General features: G+C 36.3%; 1 protein-coding gene across 2 annotated transcripts in view; it reads left to right on the forward strand.

Moving 5' to 3' along the window:
• Nucleotides 1-21,806, forward strand: part of exoc4 (exocyst complex component 4) — a 217,901-nt gene that overhangs the window by 64,138 nt on the left and 131,957 nt on the right. The gene's annotated exons all lie outside the window — the stretch shown is intronic.

Raw genomic sequence — 21,806 nt, forward strand, 5'->3', positions numbered from 1 at the left:
GAACCAGTGTTGTTACTGTCAATTTTATTTTTACTTCACGTTGGGGAGAGAAAAGTGCAAATTAAAAATCTGAGCACATCCTACTTTGTGGGCTGCAGAAAATAACGTAACATGAAGGTGCCTTGTTCTGTTTGAAATAATCACAGTTCTGCACATGAAGACAAGTATTGTTTTCAGATGATGGAAAGCAGGCCTGACATTTTTATAATGGAAATTCTATCCAGCATCTTGCTATAGTAAGTATAATAGTATGTTGTAATTCCAACAGAAGAAATAGGGAATACTTCAAAGTATTAGCATTGACTTAATGCCGCAGGTATCTTCCATTTCTTGAGATTTTCTGGTATATATATGAAATATGTCTTCATTGTGGTGAAATGTAAGGATTTGGACTTACACCATCTGTAACGGTGCTGTGTGATGTAGTGCACAATAATTCTTTATGATTTTATTATCGTCATTAAGACTGATTGCTTTCAGTTATGCCAAATGAATCTGTGAATGGCTTGTCAACACGGGCAGGTGTAATCTAAATGTATTTTGAACATGTGGTGCTCTTTTTTTAGACAGTGAGGTGTTTCTGATACAAATATTTTATCCTAAGAATATTTCTAAACAATTCAATGTTTTGATTAATAACAAAACGTGACCTTAGATAACACTTAGGAAAGCTCATGTTTCTCCCTTTCAGTTGACTGCTAATGCAGAGAAAGCTGTGCCTTTCTCCATTAGAGTTCTGCTTGTAGATTATTTCCAAATCCAGTAAAACATGTTACATTGGTACTGCATTATTGTAAGGGGTGCCTGTGACAGCATTTCTGTGATTCAGACATGTAGAGAACTGTGATATTTTATCCTAGTGTACTGGGAATTCATTACTGAATAAGATGCTTGTCTGGAATCTTATTCCTATACATGCAGCAGCAGGATGTATGTACTTTTTATATGTCATCTTGTCTTTTAGCTTATACTTGTTAAAGCTTTTTTTTTATTCAGGAGCCACTTCTGAATCCCAAAGTTCAAAAATAGGTAACTTTGCACAGCCAATTATTGTTTGTCTGCTAAAGAAACACAACAGATTCTAATCAGCTATACCAGATTTCCCCATTTTGCCATAATGGATTTTCATGAAGATATAAAAAGAGGTGTATGCTATATACACTGTATATATAGATATGGCAAAATATTCAGATTAAAAAAAAATTATATGCTGTCTGTACTACCTCTTGTACACGATACACATAACCTTTTTGCATGCTATTCTGGAATTTGATTGTGTGCAATTAATATTTGGCAGTTTCAGATGCAGCAGACTCTAATATAACAATTAATAATGGCATTTATACAACACTTTTAGCTACAAAGATTAGCTACCTGCTTCAAGATATCTGCTAGAATGTGAATCCATTTATTATTCCAAAGATAAAAAGGGAAAATTGCAAGTGAGTTTATGATTATGCAGATTAGAGAGTGGAATATCATGTATTCCTGGAGTTCAATCTCCACCAAATTCCATATTGTAATTAATTGTTCAGTATGGGGGCAAAGCACAATGCACAGTCTCTCAGAGGAAAACTAAAATAAATTGGTGATGTATATGTTTAAATGCAATAGTGCTATGATATGGAGGTATTAGAACTGAGCCAGACAGTGCTCACAAATCACAGAAGTAGAAAAAAATGTAAAGTTTGGTATCTCAAGATCTAAGACTTCCACTTGTCTTATGTGCTGTAGAATGGATAATTCAATACACAGATGCTTCCTTTTCCATATGGATTTAAAATGCCATTTATCTCGGTCCCCTAAAGGAGGAGAAAGAAGAATCATAGAACTGAAAAAATGAAAGTGCGGATACACATTTATTTTTTGTATGCAAACACAAGTCTAAAGAGAATTAAAAAAATATAACCATCTGGTCAAGTCTACACCTGCCTGTTTTAAAATATATTAAAATTGTTTATTGTGATGGTACATAAAGAGGTATAAATCATAATATTAAGTTATATGAAATAGTGAACCAGGTGCACATTTGAAGCTAAGCCACTTTTCTTCATTGCTGAATTTACATCCAGTAAATCCAGCTTGGGCTAAATGGGAGTCATACTGTAGGTCAAAGTTCTGAAATGGCATGTCGCAGGCAAAAATATTGTTACAAACGGGAGGTTACGAAAATGCTGAAAATCAGGAATTGACTGAGTGGTTTAGTCAATAAGTGAAGTAATTATACATAAACCCCAACTTGTAAGTGATTTCTCCAGAACATACCTGTGCGATTGGTATACTTAGAGGCATGTGAATTCTTTATATTCTGGCACACCTTTGGTGAAAGGAGTAATAATCCAGGCCCACTTGGTTAAACAAGATACACAACACGCAGCAAAACATACAACACACAAGTGAATGTGTCTACACCATGTACAAACAAGGCATTTCAGAGGCCTTACATTCTAATCACCCAGAAAATCCCAGACTGCTACTAAGCATTAAACTCTTAAAAATAATGGAACAGGTAAAGGGTTTATTCTATGCTGAAAAGAATGGAAAAGGAAACATAACATTTCAGCTGTGGAGCCTTCTTCAGGTGTGCTCACGTTACCTGTTCCTTTGCAGCCTACGCATGCTGACGCAGCTACCTACTTGAACTTCTTAAAAAATAATGCCTACAGAGGCCATAAGAGATAAGTTGCCTTCTAAATAAATGCAATGCAATGTAGTTAAATCTTTCCCTCTGCACACTGGATGCCTCAAAATAAATGGGAGCCTATATACCTATCCATAAAAATGTACCCTAAGCAGGAAAGATGTTTCTTACTGAGGTATCTTTTACCCAGGAAACCCAAGTTCTCAAAAAACACAGAATATCACTCTCCTTAGATACTTACAGTTAGGTTTGGTTTGGATGATGGTGAAGTAGGGGCTCTCGCCTGGCATAAACTTCAAGTTCCAATTCCTCCAGGCTACTCTCTCTTCTCTCCTGTCTTCTTCCTCTTTCCTCTTGTTGTTCCCTCCGTGCTCTTAATGTGATCTTATATGGTGTGTTTCTGTGCTGTTAACTGACAATTAAAAAGTGTCCTGCTGAAAAAAAATAGTTATAATCTATTCTTATAGCATTATGCAGAACAGTTTTGTTTTTCTCATTAACAATTTAAGTCCAGAAAGATGGAGGGTCACATGTATTCATACCCCGCAGTTAAAATATTTTGTACGTACTTGTCGGGCAGGTATTGCCAACAAGATATCTTGGGTTGTGTGCTGTGAGGTTCCAGAACTTCTGAGGGGAATTGTTGAACATTCCTCCACATTTAGGTCCTTCACAACCTTTGGTTTCTGATTCTGAACGGTCTTTGATTCAGAACCACAAATGTTTGATTGGATTGAGAGGTGGAGATTGAGATAACCAGTCATAAACTTTAATTTAATTTAATTTAATTGTTTTATGCATGTATTCATTTTATTTATTCATTGTCATCCTGGAATGTCCATTTTTGGACAAGCTTAAGCTTCTTCACAGAGAGAACCAGATGTTTGGCCAGAATGTCCTGGTACTTGCTGGTGTTAATGATTCATCTTGTCTTAATTGGGCCTCCAGGATCTATAGATACAACCCCAAAACATCATATTCTCACTCACTCTATTTCATATTGGGCATAAGCATTTTCTCAATGTGAGCTTCACCTTTTTTACTACAACAACAATAATAATGCTGATGAATATGTCCAAAAATTTTGGTTATAGTTTCATCATTAGACATGGTCCCGGTTGTCAGTGAGAGGTACTGTAGTCTGGCAAATTGCAGTCTCTTCTTTTTGTAGTTTGCCCTTAAAGCTGGCTTCTTCCCTGCACCCTGGCTATGAATGGCCCATTCTTTCAGACGACAGTGAATGCTAGTTTTCGACACTTTATACTGTATTGTGAAGATGTCACATTGTGTTAGAGATCTCCGGCTGTTGCCTTTGGAATTTACACCTACCTCTCAAATCATTTGTCTCACAACCCATAATGGCAAGATATACTTTTGTCCTTCTCCTAGCATGATAACCTCTATTCCAGGACCCTTACATTTCTTAATGATTCAGCTTTTTGTGGATTCTTTACTAGACAGCCTTCATGTCATGAACGTCAGTGACATAACCACGGTGCATGCGACCCCTGCACGTCTTCTGTTTGACACCTCCTTTTGTACCCGAGGAAAACAGGAAATTCTCAGTGTCCTCTATGGAGGACTCCATCACACCTCTTAAGAACAAAATGTTTTTGTAGGATTTGTTTTTGTTGTGTATGGTACAAGTAAAGCTTAGTGGTACAGTATGAATAAATGGGATCCTAATGTTACTGGAATTCAAGTGTAATTAAGTATTATTTTTAAAAATGACTTTGGTCTGTGCAGTGCCATTACACTATTCGGAATACAGTACATTCAGTACAGCATTGCAACATGTTTAAGAATTGTTGTAAGCAAGACACATATTCCAGTCTAACTCTGTTATATGATGCTCTTGTTTCTGTTTCATCGGGGGTATGAATAATGTCTATGGAGGCAACGTGAATGTGCCCAGTCAGAGTAAAATTGACTTTTAAAGGTTGTCATGTATGAAGGACATGCAGGGGAAGGTGCAATTCTTGATTTCATTCGACCTTTAAGACTGACACCAATCAAGTACCATTCTTTTGATCGTGTGCAGGAATCCTGTAGCCTTTAAAAAACATTGGAAGAACTCAGTGTTATGGCATCTGTCTGCTCTTGATTGTGTTGTGGGTGTGTGTGGAATTCTTTTCTAGGTAGATTCAAAATGATGTGCTAGGTAGAGAAGATTGACTGGGTAGGTGGTGGGGATAGGGGGGAGAGAAACGTACTATGTAAAAAAAAAAACCAACAATTGTCTGTCATTGATTTAGAGGAAGTGTTATTCTCATAAAAGCTGCCAAAGTGTCTGTCATTGAGGTATGTAAGAAAGATTGACATGAGAAATATTTCCAATATAGGATCTCACACGGTGTTTATGAATATCAGCATGGCTGGCACATGCTTTAAGAGCCATTGTAGTTAAAATTGTTTTCTTGCAATTTTAATATATTCATAATTTGTTTTTGTCAAATAAAACTAAGATTGTTCAGATTATTTATAGAAGACTAATCAGAATACAGGTGGGCACACTGCATGAGTGACTTTTCAAAAGAAAACACACCGTGGAAGTGATCATTGAAGCTTCTAATCTGTGCTTACACTTCGGGTTTTGTTTTGCATAATCATCTAATACCATACCCAAGCTTTGTGCGCTGTTAATATAAGGGAACATTAGTAGTGTACAGAGCTTTTGCAAAGTTCTATTCAGCCTAAAAAAACAGCCAATCTGTGTGTATATAATGTCAAGTTAAAGTATCTAGGTTCCTCTGAGGAAAGCAAAATATGAATTGCAGTATTATTCAGAATAAAATTTTATATTGAGATCCTTGAATATTACAAAAATAGGCAATTCATTGTTTTGTTACTTAGGATTATATAGTTACGAACGCTTTTAATTAAGGAATGACAGTCTTCTTCAGTCATGTTGAAGAAGGCTAAGATATGTCCCCAGATCCTCACTAACTTTTACAGATGCACTACAGAAAGCACACTGACAGGTTGCATCACAGTGTGGTACGGCAACTGCAGTATTGCTGACCGCAAAGCCCTACAGCGGGTGGTGAAAACTGCCCAGTCCATCATTGGGGTTGCCCTCCCATCTATACAGGACATTTATGACAGACGGTGCTTGAGGAAAGCTCTAAGCATCATCAAAGACCCCACACACCCCAGCTACAGACTGTATGACCCTCTACCATCTGGATAATGGTACCGGAGCATTCGGGCCCGGACTACCAGACTCAGAGAGAGTTTTTACCCCCGCACTATCAAACTATTAAACTCCCAGCCTCTCTCACCTATGATCTAAACCTCACAGTGCCTTCTTTCTTACCAAAAACTCAAATTCACATTGAAATCTACCTCTAGCTCACATGTCAAAAAGCTCACTCCCCATAATTTTCTATCCTTTTATTTCATTCTGTTGATGCATGTTTTTGCACATCTGATGTTGTTTTGCACATTACCTGTTGCCTTTTGTCGTTTTGCACACTGCCTGTTGTCTCTGTCTTTCTTTTATTATACAATTGTATTGTTGTTTTTTTGTACTACTTATCGTCTGAGAGCTAACTAAATAGCATTTCGTTATACCATACACCTGTATATGAGTATAATGACAATAAACTTGAACTCATGTTGCCTGTTAATGCTTATTCTCACTGTTTTTTTAGTCCCCAAACAACTCATTTTGAGTAAATTAAATAAGTGGGATGCCACTAAGTCTCCGGGGTGTGGATTTGTAAGGCCGTTTATTCTCGGAAGAAACTTCAGTTAAGTTCATTTTAACTGCTGTTTTATTCAGCCTACAAATGAGTCAGGCATATCTCGGTGTATAGAATGTCATGTGTTGAAGAGAATTGTTGGGAGAGAGATTAATTTAATATTTATTAAAAACCAACAGTGCTACCTCTGTGGTTTGTGGGGTTTTGTTTGCTGCCAAATATCCCATTGCACAAGAAAGGGAATAGAATAATTCTGAAAGTGCAGTAATCTTTGACTCTTAAACATTTTTATCATTACAGATTGATAAGTGTTCTTATGTGATTTTAAGTTCCACCGTGTGGTAACAGGATAATTCTGTTATTCTAGATATTAGATTATTGTTGAACGAAATTATACAACAGATTTTGTATTTATCAGAATTGTAAATGAATGACAAATCTGAATGATACCATATTTATGTTGAAGCAAGTGATTAAGTCTTAAAGTAGGATACTTTACAGAAGTATCTGTACAGAAGTACAGAAGTTTATTGTATATTTCAGTGAGATTTTTTCAGTACAGTAATTGACCTTTTTTCTTCTTATCTGGTGGATGGGATGGTTGTTTCTCTGATTCATATTTGTTGGGCATAACAAGAACAAGCGAACAAGCTCGCAAACACATATTTAGTATAGCTACACTTAATAGTACTACTTGTTACTGTTCATGAAATACAATTTTCTGACATATTCAACAGCCCTTCATCACAGATGCTCATTTTAATATCTTTGCATGACCTCTGATGAGATATTTTAGTCCCTCAGATTTATTTTTAATTAAGAGTTTCATCTTTGTCATTCTAGAAAATATGAAAAGAAAGGACTTTAAGTCTTTTATTTTATCTGTATTGAATATTGTTTTTTATTGTATTAGTCCTACCTGTTTGTTGGATAACAGACCTTGACTCACCTGTTGTTTGAATGAAGATTTACCTGTCCATCAAAAGGAGCCAGGGAAGAAACCTAGCGTAATTAACCCAGCACTCATGATGTACAGTAAGCCTTTGCTTACTGCCCTGTCTTTCTCACACCTGAAGAAGGCTCCACGGCCGAAACGTCGTGTTTTCTTTCTTCTTTTTTCCAGCATGGAATAAACCTATTACTTGTTCCTTTACAGTATAAATGTACAACATACATGTAAGACTTTTTACAAATTTACAAGCCATTTTAGAGACCTATATCTTGTCAACCCAACCAACTCTTATATGATACTTACAAAGGCTGAAATGGGAGGAAGCTACATTCTAAAACAAACAGAATACAACCGGTTAAAATTTTCTCTCTGTAAACTTGGATGCTACATGTGAACGGGAATCTCTCTATTCTAAAAATACACCCACGAACCAAGAGAGGCTGTTTTTAACAGAAGGATTCGCTATACAGGAAATCAGAGTTTCCTAAAAACATCAGAATAGCAAGCTTTCTTAACAAGTGTCAAATACTTATCTCCAGTCTGGACTCTCCGGAAGATCTAGACAAGGAGCTGTGTCCTTCTATCTTCCTTTGTCTCTGTCAGTGTTCTTCTGTCTTCTCTTTCTCTCTTTTCTTTCTTTTTATGCTGTTTTCCTGGACAGTTGGTTGATATTTAATCATTTACCTAGAACTTAATTAAGGTAAACCATGGTAAACTTAACAGTTGCTTTGATTACCTTTGAGCCCTTCACCTCAGGAAACATCTCCTTGCTTTGAAGCTCCTGAGAGGAGGAAATGTTGACAAAAGCCAAGTGTTACCCATTGTATCTGGATTCTTCAGTAGTCAATAGTCTATAGTCATTTACAATTGAAGGCAATAGTCGTTTACAATAGTTGTAACAAGATTTTTTCCTTGCACGAGAGCACTAATTAGACAGACACTTTTTGTAAGTTTGATATATTTTTTCATTACTTGTTTGATCACCCCTGAACCTCCTGCCTTAGGCAGTTTAATCACAGCATCCCAGTGCAGTGAAACTGTCTCGTATTAATAGCACTTGTGCACTATTTGAATGTGTCTGTTTGCCTTCTGCTTGATGCACAAGGCCACGCTATGTTATTGTATTCTGAACTGTTATTTGTTTTTCCTGCAGTGTTGCATAATGCATATAACCTTCATGTTAGGACTGCTTGTTTTGTAAAATCAAGGAATATTAGTGTATACTGAAAACCAACTCCACTTTGACTGAATATATTAACCTACAGTGATGTTTTTATTCTACTGCCTCATCATTTCAACATTCAAAATATATTTGTGATAAAACATTTTGAAATAACATGTTTATCGGTTATGCAGGGCATTCAAGCCCTATGTACTGTACGTGATGTTATGATGATTGTTACTGGGCTTATGGATCTTTCTTATGACGCCGAACTTTTCTAAATGATTTAAGCAGTCCCTCAGATTTGATGATCTTATCACTGGGTTGTTACATGAATCGGACCATGTCTGAGTTGGTAACGTTTTCTGCCTGTTTGTTTCAAGCGGTTGCTGAAGTCAAGAGATGGTAAGCGGACGAAACCCAGGTGCCCCATTGACCTCTCACTGCTGCATTTCTGTCTGTGTCATTCCCAGAGTGCTTTCCATCTCTCTTTCATTAAGCTGTGGCATTGTTGTGGTTGCATTACGATTAAAACCAGTTAACCTGTGATCTTCACATCTATGCAGAGGCCGCCCTTGTACACACACAGACTCTTAATCATGCATTTCTCAAAAAATGCTTTGTCATTCTTTGATAAAAATGATAAAAAGAAGACATTAATTCTATCATTTACTGCAAACTGTATCTGAATCTGTCATGATAAACTCAAACTCATGATCAGTTAGATTCCCATAATTAGTAATTATGAAAACCTTTGCTTTTCTAAAACGTACTAGTACGTATTAATGAATTTTTACTTAAGATTCTTTAACATTTTTGTGTTGGTAGTGAAGGTAATTTGTTTTCTGAACTGTCTTGTCAGAATACGTGATTTAAATAAAATCAAAATATACCTTCTATCCTTCATGTTGTGCAGACAATTGCAGTCTGAATGATACTGTATGTAACACCCATCCATTTTCTTATCACTTCTTCCAGTTCAGAGTCACGGGGGAAGTCGGAACTTAACCTGGCAAGCAGTGGGCACAAGAAGGGTACACCCAGGATGGGACCCCAGTGTAGGGCACACATTCATACCAACGCCAATTGTTTACTTTACCGAATTATTTCAGGTTCTTGGTGAGAGAGAGAACTTTAAGGCACAATATGGTGGTCTCTTTTAGGTCATACTTCAGTCAGCAAACTGTCTAAACAGTGTTTTATTTGCAAATGACTGTTATGTAAGCCACTGAGACTGCATGTTTTTATCTTCTGAAAGTACCCAAGTATAGCAGTGCACTACTGTACATAATTAATTTAGGATGATCTGTAGAAGATGTTTTCACTTTGACATTAGACAGTGTTTTGAGTCGATCAATGGCAAAAAATCCCACTCAAATACCTTATGATTTCATATTATTGTGTTGTAAATGTGACAAAGTCCAAGGGGAGTGAATGGTTTTGATAGCCACTATACAAATGGTTAACAACTGTGTATTTTAAAAAAATGCTTGGATTTTTTTATGAGGTCAGTATAATTGTCTCTCTCTAAACATTGTTATAATGATTGCTCAAGGATGGCTTAAATTCCAGACTCTTAATTGCTGTCTTGGAACTTGGAAAGTGAATATTGTACAACCTTTACTAATTTCAATCAGCTAAGAGCTGTCATCTCTCTTGTCAATGCCATATTTACCTTTAATCTGCTCTCTCTGATTAGTAAAGTGGATGAAAATCACAGCTCTTAGCTTGGCAGGATCACAGCTCATCAGTTGGCTTTTGATGGGACAGGACAGCTCCACATGGGGTCTAATCACAATATATTAACCCCTGCTAATCCACCTGTGCCATAGTTGTTTTTGTTCTTTGTGAAACATATGGCGATGAAACTAAATCATTTCCAGAATGGTTTCATGTCAGACACACAGTCCTTTTCAGGATATCATCAGATGTAATGCAGATGGTTTTAAAACCCCAAAACAATGAAAACTGCATTTCTAAAACAATTTGTTTTTACTTCCAAGCATACTGTAAATATCTCTCACTTCCTAATCCTAACTCAGATATGCTTGTACCATACAAGTAATGTAAGGGCCCCTAAAATAAAAAAGAAAACAATTTACAGCAATTTATATGATGTTTCATATTGGTAGTTTATTGGATTCATCTTGTATTCTTATCACCATTTTTTTTCCCCCAGTTTTTAAAAGATGAAAGATGAGCTATGTGCATTATATAACATCAGCATGTTGATTTAGTCACTGATACTGTCAGTGAACAGATTGTTCTGGGCCAGTTTTCCTGTATAAGTTTGATTGGACTTGAATGTTTTCTTTATGGTCTATGTTTTATTAAGATATTGAAAAGTAAGACTTTGTGACTTGTCACCTACGCAAGACTTTTAAAGAACAGCTATCATATGACGAAGACACCAGAGTGTTCTAAATCTTTAGAAGATACATTCCTTATCCTTAATGGTGTATGAATCTGACTAATTAAGAGAAAAGTTTTGAGTACTTTTTGTAAATTTCCTACTCTCTCAAAAGAAGCTGGGTGGAATTGTATGTCTTCTTTTTGATAGGCCTTGCAAAGTCTGCTCCTGAAAAGGAGAATCACTGAGCACCACAAATGAATGGATGTAGCGTAGAGGTAAAAGGAGGTTCCGATTTGTGATATCTTTTCTTTGGTTTGGCAGTAATGCAATAAGATATTCTAAATGTAACACATTCAATAGCAGAAAGATTTCTAATAAAAAAATAGACTGTGTTTGGTAATATTTACCAACACAGAATGTTAGCTGTTTAAGATTTGGATCTTTCCTTTATTGAATATTCCATCGAGGTTTGTTGGGCATTTTATAATGTTCTTCACTGGGAGCATATATATATCTCTCTGATTGTAAAATATTTCACATAATTTCTAGTCAACTGTCTTTGTCAACGGGTAGCTTGTTTGAAATGTTATGGCAGCCATGTACAGTATATGAAATGATGCCATATCACTCCGTAGCTGTGCCAAGTTGTCGTGAACAGGTGAGAAGAGGAATATTAGCTTCCCTTGTTTTATTCAGCTAATAAGAGTACCAAGCTATTCTCTAGGTACCCAGAGTATAGGGAAAGAAAATCAAATGGAGCCCATCTGTATTCTTTTAATAAGCACTTGCCCACTTGTTGTCTGTATAGCTGGGTGTCCAGGGGATTTTTCTAGAATGTTAAATCAGTCACAGAGTCTGTTGCATTTAGATTTCATTTGTCTGTACGTGAGTGTTTATTTCTTTATTTTGGTAAATATTGGTGCTATTTGGAGGATGCTGTTGGTATGAACGGAAGTGAAATTAATTGGCTTCTGGAAATAACAGCCCTGGCGGAGTGTGTGTTTGTATCTGTGTCTATGAGTGCCTTACAACAGACTTTCGTCCTGTCTGGGGTGTATCCTGCCTTGCACCCGTTGCTTACTGGGTAGAGGTCTAACTCACCCATGGCCCTTTAGTGGTTAAAGCTGTTAGAAAATGCTGGATGTTTTATATGATTAAATCAAAGGCAAATAAAAGCTGTGTGATAGAATCACTTCTCTCATATAAAAAAATGAAATGTGCAATTGGACACTTACATAGTACACTCCAATTTTCAAGCAGCCAATCAGAAAGTGCCACACAAGCAAGCCGTAATGAGTGAAGACTAGAATGTGTGACAGGTTGAATCTGAAGTCCATACTCAGTAAGCATTGTTAAATGCAGATATGGGGACATCAAAGTGGCAGAAGCACAAAACCCAAGTTCTCTAAAAGTAAATTTAAGTACCTCTGGGTATGTTTTTTTTTTTACATGATACACAGCATTCAGGTAGATGTATTACTAATGAACTGCAGGATAGGGTAACTACCATAGGGTATTTTGAACAGTTATCCTTGATGACCAGTCTAGAGGCATGAAAACATGGAATTATTCTCTATAAAAAGCAAAGGTTTCTCATACCAATTACATATATATATATAGCATTATTCCAGCAGGTTTATTTTTACCTCATATGACACATTAATGCAAATTTACCTGAGGTCTAGGTTGTCTGAAGGTTGTCACTGTAGAACATACAAGTATTTTGTTTTTGTAATAATGTGTTTGAATTACATAAATCCTGTAGCTAGAAAAGCTTATTATTTGTGACTCCTGTATACATGTCCTGTGCATGTCCTGATTGTCGTCGTTACCACATCCAATGCTACAAATCTGTGTACTTGTATATACTGTATAGGATGTTTTCAGCAGGTTAATTTTTACGTCATTTAACACAGTTATGCACATCTGCCTGAGGACCGGGTTGTCTAAAGCTCGTGAAAAGCAAATATTCCATACTCTTTAGACAGTGTTGAAAAGTATGTCTTCTCAGACAACCCTGCCTCATGTAGCAGGCCTAAGAAAGCCATCTGCACTATGAGATTGTCTGTAAATTATATGAATTTTGATTCTGTCCTAATTGTAGATCAATTTACCAGACTTTTTTTTCATACTTTGGTTTAGTTAGGGACTGGGTTGTCTTGAAAGACAGTCTTGTTGGCACAGGCTGATCTCAGTCTATTTGTGACCCCTGTAGGAGTGTGATTGTGAAGGAGACTCATGTCAAAAGGATTGATTCAGATTTCCCGTATGGGGTTGATGCAGAAGTTCATGATCTTGATAGCAACAGACTCCTAGATATTTATTCTGGTCTTACTCCATGCATATCAGCTTCAATGGTTCCAAGTCTTTTGGGTCTGCTGTAGGAAAATTCTTCTGGTCCTGGCTTCTGGTGGAGAGAAGACACCCCGTAAAATCACACTGTGTTTTAGGCAGGAGTGGAAAATTATGGAAATAGTGATCCTTCAGAGATCACACAGCACTTTACTTTTTGGTTAAGGGAACGTCCTATACCAACAGACTAAAGGATCTCCTCCTTTTTGCTCTCGAGCAGGAAAGATCACAAGGTGACCTGCTCGAAGAACACTAGGGCAATGACAAAGCTGACCCAGAGGATTTCTTCTGAATGAACACGAACCATGAACAGAGGGCGGAAATGATGGAAATGATTTTTAAACTGAGAGCAGGAGGCACTTCTTTACCCAAAGGATTGTAGAAGTATGGAACAAGCTGCACAGCCATGTCGTTGAAACTGATACCAACCTTCTTTCAAGAAATGGGTGAATGAGATCCTTGAATTAGTTGGCAACTTACTGTCAATCAGGCTCGATGGGCCTGATGGCCTCTTTTCCTCTGATACAGACAGTTTAGAACCATTACACTTCAGACTGATGTTTTTTGAGGCAGTTTGTTTAAAATTAGGAACCTTTCTTGGGTTCTTAAGTGACATCTTTAGATAAAGATCTAAAGCACAGCTATTGAAATAATGGATGAAATGCCATGGGTTGTGTTTTTAGTCTTTTTTGATTGATAGTTCTAAAGCAAAACCATTTCTTGCAGTTAAGAGTAGTTTCCAAGATTTTCCTTCATATGATGGAGTAAAGCAAGATATTTTAAACTCACTGATTGAAGGTTTCAGGAATGTAAGACTTTGAGTTTACTTGGAGCTACTAAGGATTCCTGGTGTAACACGTAGCACTTAAATTATTAATGCATCTGGAAATGACTATCTTCATTTTCAAGTATGGGTTACCTGAGTCATCACATTTTTCTCAGTTCACTTCCCCTGACCAAAATGGATATAGTCCTAATTCATTTTAATAACATGAGGAGCTCATTATGAGCCAATCAGATGAGCAGACAGTGCAGGAGTTCTAACAGGCCTGAATTCATGAATTATTAAATGTACCTGAACTTATTAGTGTTGGAAGCTGTCGTTCATCAGCTCTCTCCCTGGGCTTCCAGCAGCTTTGTTTTGTTCCCCCCTTTCTCATTATGACAATTTCACTAACCTGTCGACCTTCATGTTTTTCAGAAGAAAATACTCGGGAACAGGCATACTGACTGGTTAACTCTTAAAATGACTCTACTTTTGTTTTCTAAGGATAAACAAACAGAATTTCCTGGGGAGTTCTTCTTGACCTCATGGAAGAGAAGCACACAAGTGAACTGAAAACAATAAAAATTGTTTCCTAACAATCCTTAAAAACATTGATACACTGTACTGTATATCTACCCAGATTTTTTATGATTCCTTATTCTTCTCTCATCATCATCATCTTTATTATTATTGATCAAGTAATTTCATCTGCATTCCAGGGAGCATGCCTGTATCCCTGGTAATCCTTGCATCATTGCTATGCCAGGTCACATATCAAATACAAGTGTCTGAAACTGAATGTATTACAAACCTGCACGCCAAATTAAAAAAAAGTGTGCTTAATGCAATTTCACAAAATCACCCCCTAGCTAAATTATTTGTTGAGGATTTGCCTGTATAATAGGTGGAACATATTTACGGGCTGATCATTTCCCAGTGTGGTATCCCTGTAAAAATAATGCAGGAGTCAAGATAATCTGGGATTATCCACTGCTACAGAGACGGTTTTCTTCCCTTTTCCTTGCAAACTGCACTCAACCCATTTCATTTGGCGGTATGACTGCAAGACAGTTTGTGCCATGTAGAACGGAGTTTTAAGAATTGATGTCGACCACAGCTCTTGCTGTCCACACTCTTGCTGTGGTGTTCACTCTTATTTAGGCTGGCTGCAGATTGTCCATATGAAGTGCCTGCTGATTTTTGCCAATCAGTGGACGGCTTGCTTTCTGTGTACAGCGCAGCTCCAGTAACATTGACTGTTTTGTTCTGGATTTCATGTCAGAAAGTTTCAATAGGTTACCGTGTAGTGTGGACTCTTTATGAGCTTTGACTGAAAATGCGATTGTGCTTCATGGTAATGAATAATGATGATGAAGTCACTCTGCAGTAGCTGTCTGAAGACCACGATAGTAAATGCTTTGTAAAAGAAACAGTGGCGGGTATTAGTAAACAAATTTTAGCGCCTTCCTTTTGTTTAAAATGTGCTTCTGCCATTCACTTTCTTTGGGAATTTAAAAAGCAGGAATATCCTTGGGAATTAAATATTTTTCATGTATATGTCTTGATTTGATTATTTGGGGGGAAAAAACAGATAGTTGATGTGAGCTTAATTTGCTACATTGAAAATTCTTAAAATATTTCAAAAAGGAATGAATATTAGCAGGGTTAATTTAAATATTGGCTATCATCTGAGTTACTTTATGTAGTAAAACCTTAATACTGAGTTCTGCATTCGCGATTTTGCCTATGTCCACAAAGTTTTTAGTGACCACGTTTTCCGTGGTCAATCTCGTGTTGCGCAGTAGGGCAAAATGAGGGCACCCTTGTTGTGCATCTTCATCTTGAGGATCTACTTCGCCTAACCTGTATTGGTTTCTGTAGTAAAGGCACATCTTAGGTTTAACGAAGAGTCGGCAAGTTTATGTACTATAGAAGTGCATCATGGGTTATGCATTAGGTGTGCTTAGTAATGTCTGTATGCGTGTGTTGTGCTGAGAAATGAAAGAAACGTTAAATAACAAACAAACGACATCCATGGTCCCCTAAGTTAGCACACTCTTAGTTCTTGCTTGTTTTGTGGAAAAGAATACAAAATAAATTAGAAGAAAGAGAAGTAGCTAAACCACAGGAGGAGGAGGGTGAGCTGGTTGAGTGGGAGTGGAAGAGAGTACACATAATTTACTTTCTTGTCTGTAATTTCTATGCTTAATAATCTTTATTACAGTAGGGTGGTGTTGCTTTTTATAAAAGGAATAAAAACAGAATGTGAAAAGTAAAGAAAATGCACTCTGCTAAAAAAAACCATCTCTAATATAGGGTAAGCTAAAATGCCATAACCGTGATCTAATTCATATGTTTGCACATGTAACATGAACTAAAGGGGGAAAATACTACTTTATATTTTCAGTATTCATTTTCATTAAAAAACCCCACCAGTAAATGCTAACACCATTTCTGAAATAGTTATAACAAAAATATGACTAAGGAAATGCTTGTTTCATCAGCCACAGTACCTACAGTCTTTTCCCCATAAGGTATTACATCCTGCATCCGTGAAATCGCTATTCAAGGTATCTAATCCTCGTGAATACCGAGGTTTGACTGCATTCATATTCCCAGTGGACTAGGATATTATTTTAACATTATTTAACATTTTTCAGATTATTTTAACTTTGGATATTGGTGTATATATTGTGGAATATATTAAAACAGAAAAAAAAGCAAACAGTTTAAAAACCTCGTGATTTTCCCAAACATATATTATTTAAAAATTAATGCACAGAACGGATTTTTGGTAAATGGAATGACGGCCTTAAATATATTTTCCTGAGTTTGTTCATTTTGAGACAAGAAACACCTACTGTATTATATGCCCTGATACTGTATAGTGTTCTTACATATACTGATATACAAAAGCGAGGCAGTACCCAGGTCTAATGGAATTAATCAAATATTTGGATAAGTTGCGATAAGTTTCTAATGTAATGAAAGCATATTTTTAATGTAGGGTCTGTCCTCCTTGCACATTAATTGCACAGACTCCGTACCATTGTCTTTTAGATCTAATCAGCCTTTGGATGGACTGCTGAGGGATGTTCTATACTGCTAGAGCCAAGAAGTCATAGTTGTCCCCTGTTTAAAGTACTGGCACGTTGTTCTGTCAGATTCAGGTCACGAGAAGCAGCTGATCATTAAGTTTACCCTGAATCTGCACCAAGTGTGCTCTTGTGCGGAAGGAGATTTTTTTCCTCACATCTTCACACGTGCACTGACCCATTGGTCAGCTTGCACATCACGGCAATAAGTAGAATGCCTGCTGAAGAGTTCCCAACCGTTTTCTGCTGTAATTTCTTTCAAGGCCAAAATGTCATTTATTGGTGACTAAAAAGACTCCATCACTTTCTCTGCTCCTACCTCAGCTAATCTTTGGCCCAGAGAAAATGGCGATTTCATTCTTTCAGCCAGTCCTCCAACCACTGTTAATTAATCAGGCAGGTCAACATGTATCTTTTAGTGTTATTTAATTAATAAAATCACATTTTTTTCATATTTATTCATACAGATTTTCAGCTTATTTTGGCAATTTTAACTAAACAGAAATACCAAACAAACTGAGCATCTGGCATTATTATAAAATCAGATGACTTACTATTACATGTAACTGTTCTATAACCTTTATGGTCACTATTTAAAATGTAAATACAATTATGCACTCAGGAAGCTATTGAAGTAAAACGGTGATTTTTTGTTGTGTATCCCTAAATGGTTATTGTCATGTGTATGTGTAAATGCGTATATAGAGGCTACTGTGTTTACTTTCATGTTCAGTGTGACTTCATTTTTGTGTCATTGTGACAGGAGTTTTAAACAAAGGCTTTAAGTGAATTTCAATAAAAAATAATTTTGGTTTATGTTCTAATATATATACTAAAACACTTATGTTTTCTATATGCATATTGTAATTATTTTAGACATGTAGACTTCTTCAACATCAAAACTAAGAAAATGAAGCTATTGTGTGCTATTACCTTAAACTGTGAGAGAATTACTATCTGTATTTTGAGCCAATAAATGAGACTGAGTCTCAGACTAACAGGGTAGTTGAATTCTAAACATGTATTTTTTACGAATGCTTAATTTTTCATATTTGGCTTTCCATGGCTTATATACCTGTGGAACTTGGAAAATAATTTCGAGTTTTGTTTTCTTTGTGAAACCTGTTTCACGGAGAAAAGCATTTTTTTTTCCTTCTTCTTAATTAAAAACAGGTTCTTGGGACTTTGATTAATCACAATATTAGGGTCATCTTGTTGAATAACAGGATTTTCAAATCCCCGTTCATAGTGGAGGCATGTGATTAAAGCTTTGACTGTTTTCTTGATTAGACCAATATCCTCTTGAGTTTTCAATTACCATGCTTGTTATCAGCGTTTGAACTTCATTGCTCCATACAGTAGATACACTTCCTCTCAAATGTCAGCTGTGTTCTCAGGAGAAGAGGTGCTTTGTATTAAAGTTTAAGGTACTTTGAGTGCTTGCAGAATTAGTGCAGGGAGCTAGAGTTTCTAATTTGAACACAGCCAGTGAGCACGCTGTATTGTTTTTAAGTCGTAATTGAGTCTTAATTGAATTGGCAGAGAAGAACGGCAGGAACAAGATGAGAAAATTGGATGTGTAGGCTCTGTTTCCACTCAGCAGCAAGAAATCAGTTTCCACAAAAGTGAATTTCATCCACAAAATAAAAATGGTTTTATAGAAGCCACTTTTTTTTCCCCCAATACAACATTTTTTTTCAATGTGAAAAAAAGGTTAGAGATGAGATTGAGAAAAAAAAGTTTTCTTTCCAGTTTAAAGGTGTTATATACTGTATATCTTCACACACGATAGTTGCTGACAGCTCATCCAGTGCTTCAGAATCGTTTGCACGTTGGAATAGAAGTCAACGGAGGATATGCACCGATAGTGACTTATTGTAGGAATACTTGCCCAAGCATGTTAACAGTTTTTGCTGTGCAATCTTGTGAAAATATGTATTGTATTGCTTGTTGAAACAAAAAGGTTGTAGAAACTGATTGTGCCTGTACCCCTCTGCACTTTTCTTATTTCATGCGTTTATTACAGGGAGTTGAGTATGAAAAATAAACGCTGAATGTCAGCATTATATAAATCTTCCATTGAAAATCAACCTTTTTGACTTCCAGTGTAAATCTGTAACTTGCTTTTTAAAATGTGAGCGGTTTTGGTTTACAAGCATTTAACCTCTTTTACTTCTTTGCATCTTCTGCCCGCTGTAATGGAGTCTACATTTCCCTCTTTGCTAGCATCCTTCAGACAGCTTTTTGAATGATAAGACATGAGGGCCATGTGAAAATCTGGGATAAGAGACGTGCTGATTGCCCAGTTCTTTTAAACGTGAGGGCTAAAAAAAGGCACAGAAATCAGAGTACAGTAAACCATTTACTGTACCAAGGTTTCGTATATGGACTAAGGATTCATAATTTTCTTTCGCCAAGAAGGCTGTTCTTTGAAGTACTCAGTAATATGTCAGTGTGTTACATGATGGAGTGTTCACCAAAGTCAACAATTATGATGCAAAAGCGACATAATGATCATTAGAAAGTCCAGGCCTACAGCAAGAGTTGATTAAGAAGAATCACCTTGTCCCTGATTTTATTCTGCGTCATCTATTCTGTGTTAGAGGAAACTGTAAAAGAAAAAAAATCACAAGGAAGACAGGTTCTCAGTGGAACTCTTGCTTTTCACCATGATACAGTATAACTCAACACAGTCAAACCAAACCTTCCCTTAGTTAAATCGGAAGAAATGACAACAGGTTTTGAAACTGATGCAATGGTACTGTACAGTATGTCTAATCGTGTACTGTACGTGTTTATTTTGTTGTCAAGAAAAGAAAAACATTTGTACGTGGAGAATATGTCCCTTTCGTAGTTGTTATGGTTGGACACATCACACTAATCACTGATGAGAAACAATGATCATTCATAAGGATTACAAGCTTTGCACAGATTGAAATCAAACTGGCTTCTGTTTGATGTACTAATTAGGTAGGTAGATATTTTGTGGCAATCTCTGCTGCCTCCAGACTGAGTTATTTTAAGAATTTCCTGTATTATTTTCCCTTAGCATTACCAAGGGAGGAGATTGCATGGAAATTAAATCTTTGTACAATTATTAGAACATGTCTCCAAAGGATGGGAATGAAAAGACCAGGTTAATATATGGAATCCTATTAGCTCTGCAGGAAAAGCTGTATTACTGAGAAGAAGACAGTGGATTTACTATCAAGCCAAAAGACTGAAGTAAAACAACTGTTTCAAACGATAGTGTGAGGCCTAAATGCAGAATTCATGAAGTACCTTTACATTATGAGTAATCTGCAATTAGTATTAATAACAATATTTTCATTTAACGCCTCAAAATATTGTATCCTACCACAATGTTGAAAATACTACTGACCTGTTTTTTGAAAAAGGTTATAAACATGTTGCCCTTAAAACTGCCTTTGACAACAACTTTAATGAGAAAACGGCTGTGATATCCCATTATTAGTTTGAGGTTATGCAGTTGGCGCTGCTGAAGTGTTTATTCCACTTTATCCAGTTTGGGTGCCTAATATTTCATTTAAAAAATCATAACTTGGAGTTATGAAAAAGTCAGAACTTGGATATTTTACAGGTTTGCACTTTGATTTATGTGTTTGTTTTAAACACATTTTGCTTCACTGTGTTCTGAATTCCATGTTCTGTAGTTCAGCCAGTCCATGGAATTCCTGTCTTTTAGTACACTTCTCTAAGTAGCATTTAAACAATAGGTATGATACTGTTGTTTAATGTAGCAGAGGCTCATTCATTGAGACATAACATGGTTAGTTTTTCAAACTTGGTAATAAGGCTACAGGATAATATACAGTAAATTAACATTGCTACCGAGATGGTAGAAATGCCAGAGTGCTAGTATCTTTATTTATATTCATTGGTGCACCAAGGCGTGCATAGTTTGCCATTTTGGGAACCTTTATTGACAGTGTGGAATTCATTCTCTGTCAATTATATTGATTAGTTCAGGATGACTTGAGGTAATAAGGAAAACAGACGTCCGACAGTTGATTTTCTACTTTATGCCTCAGTGATTTATACACCAATGATTTCCTTATTAACCCAGTTTGTGTCAGGTTCACTTGCACAAACTATAGGGGCAGGACTGTCTTTGTAATGATTTCGACTGGCCAGGTTTGTTCATCAGTTGAGGTCATTAACATTGACAACAGCGTCTGGAAATGACTTCTTACAAGCTGAGTGGCAATGGTGGGCCATAAAAAAAAATTTGTTTACATTTTAATTCAGGGAGAGCCTGGACAGTTTTTAAGTTATGAGACCCAAACGCTTCTAAATAAAACTTTTGTAATTTCTTGTTTTTTTTTTTGGAGATAACATTTCTGCTTAGAAAACAAAACAATTTGTTGGAAAACCTATCAATGATATGTGTCATGTTCTTCTTATGGTTCGATTAAGAGATTTTTGAAGTTCTACGATGGGAATTTAGAATATTATTTCTGGTATAAAATGTACAGCAAAGGAAGAATACAAACCAAAATAAAGTAATTGTCATTTTCTAAAACTAATTTATGCTATTCTAACATGTAATAAATCTGGGTCTCCGGAATCTTAAATTTAATACTTAGTGCCTTTAATTTCTGGGGTAATTCAAGGAACTATATTTATTTAATTATTGAAAACCTGGTAAAAGAGGGGGTATGTCTTGCCAGTACTACTGAGGGGGTATTCCTAAATGTTTATTGGATTTTTGTGCTTTACTGTACTGTAGATTTAAGGCTTTTATGCTTTTGAAATGGATT

The sequence above is a fragment of the Atractosteus spatula genome, chromosome 8 (genome assembly GCF_055471065.1).
Source record: "Atractosteus spatula isolate fAtrSpa1 chromosome 8, fAtrSpa1.hap1, whole genome shotgun sequence".
Taxonomy (NCBI): domain Eukaryota; kingdom Metazoa; phylum Chordata; class Actinopteri; order Semionotiformes; family Lepisosteidae; genus Atractosteus; species Atractosteus spatula.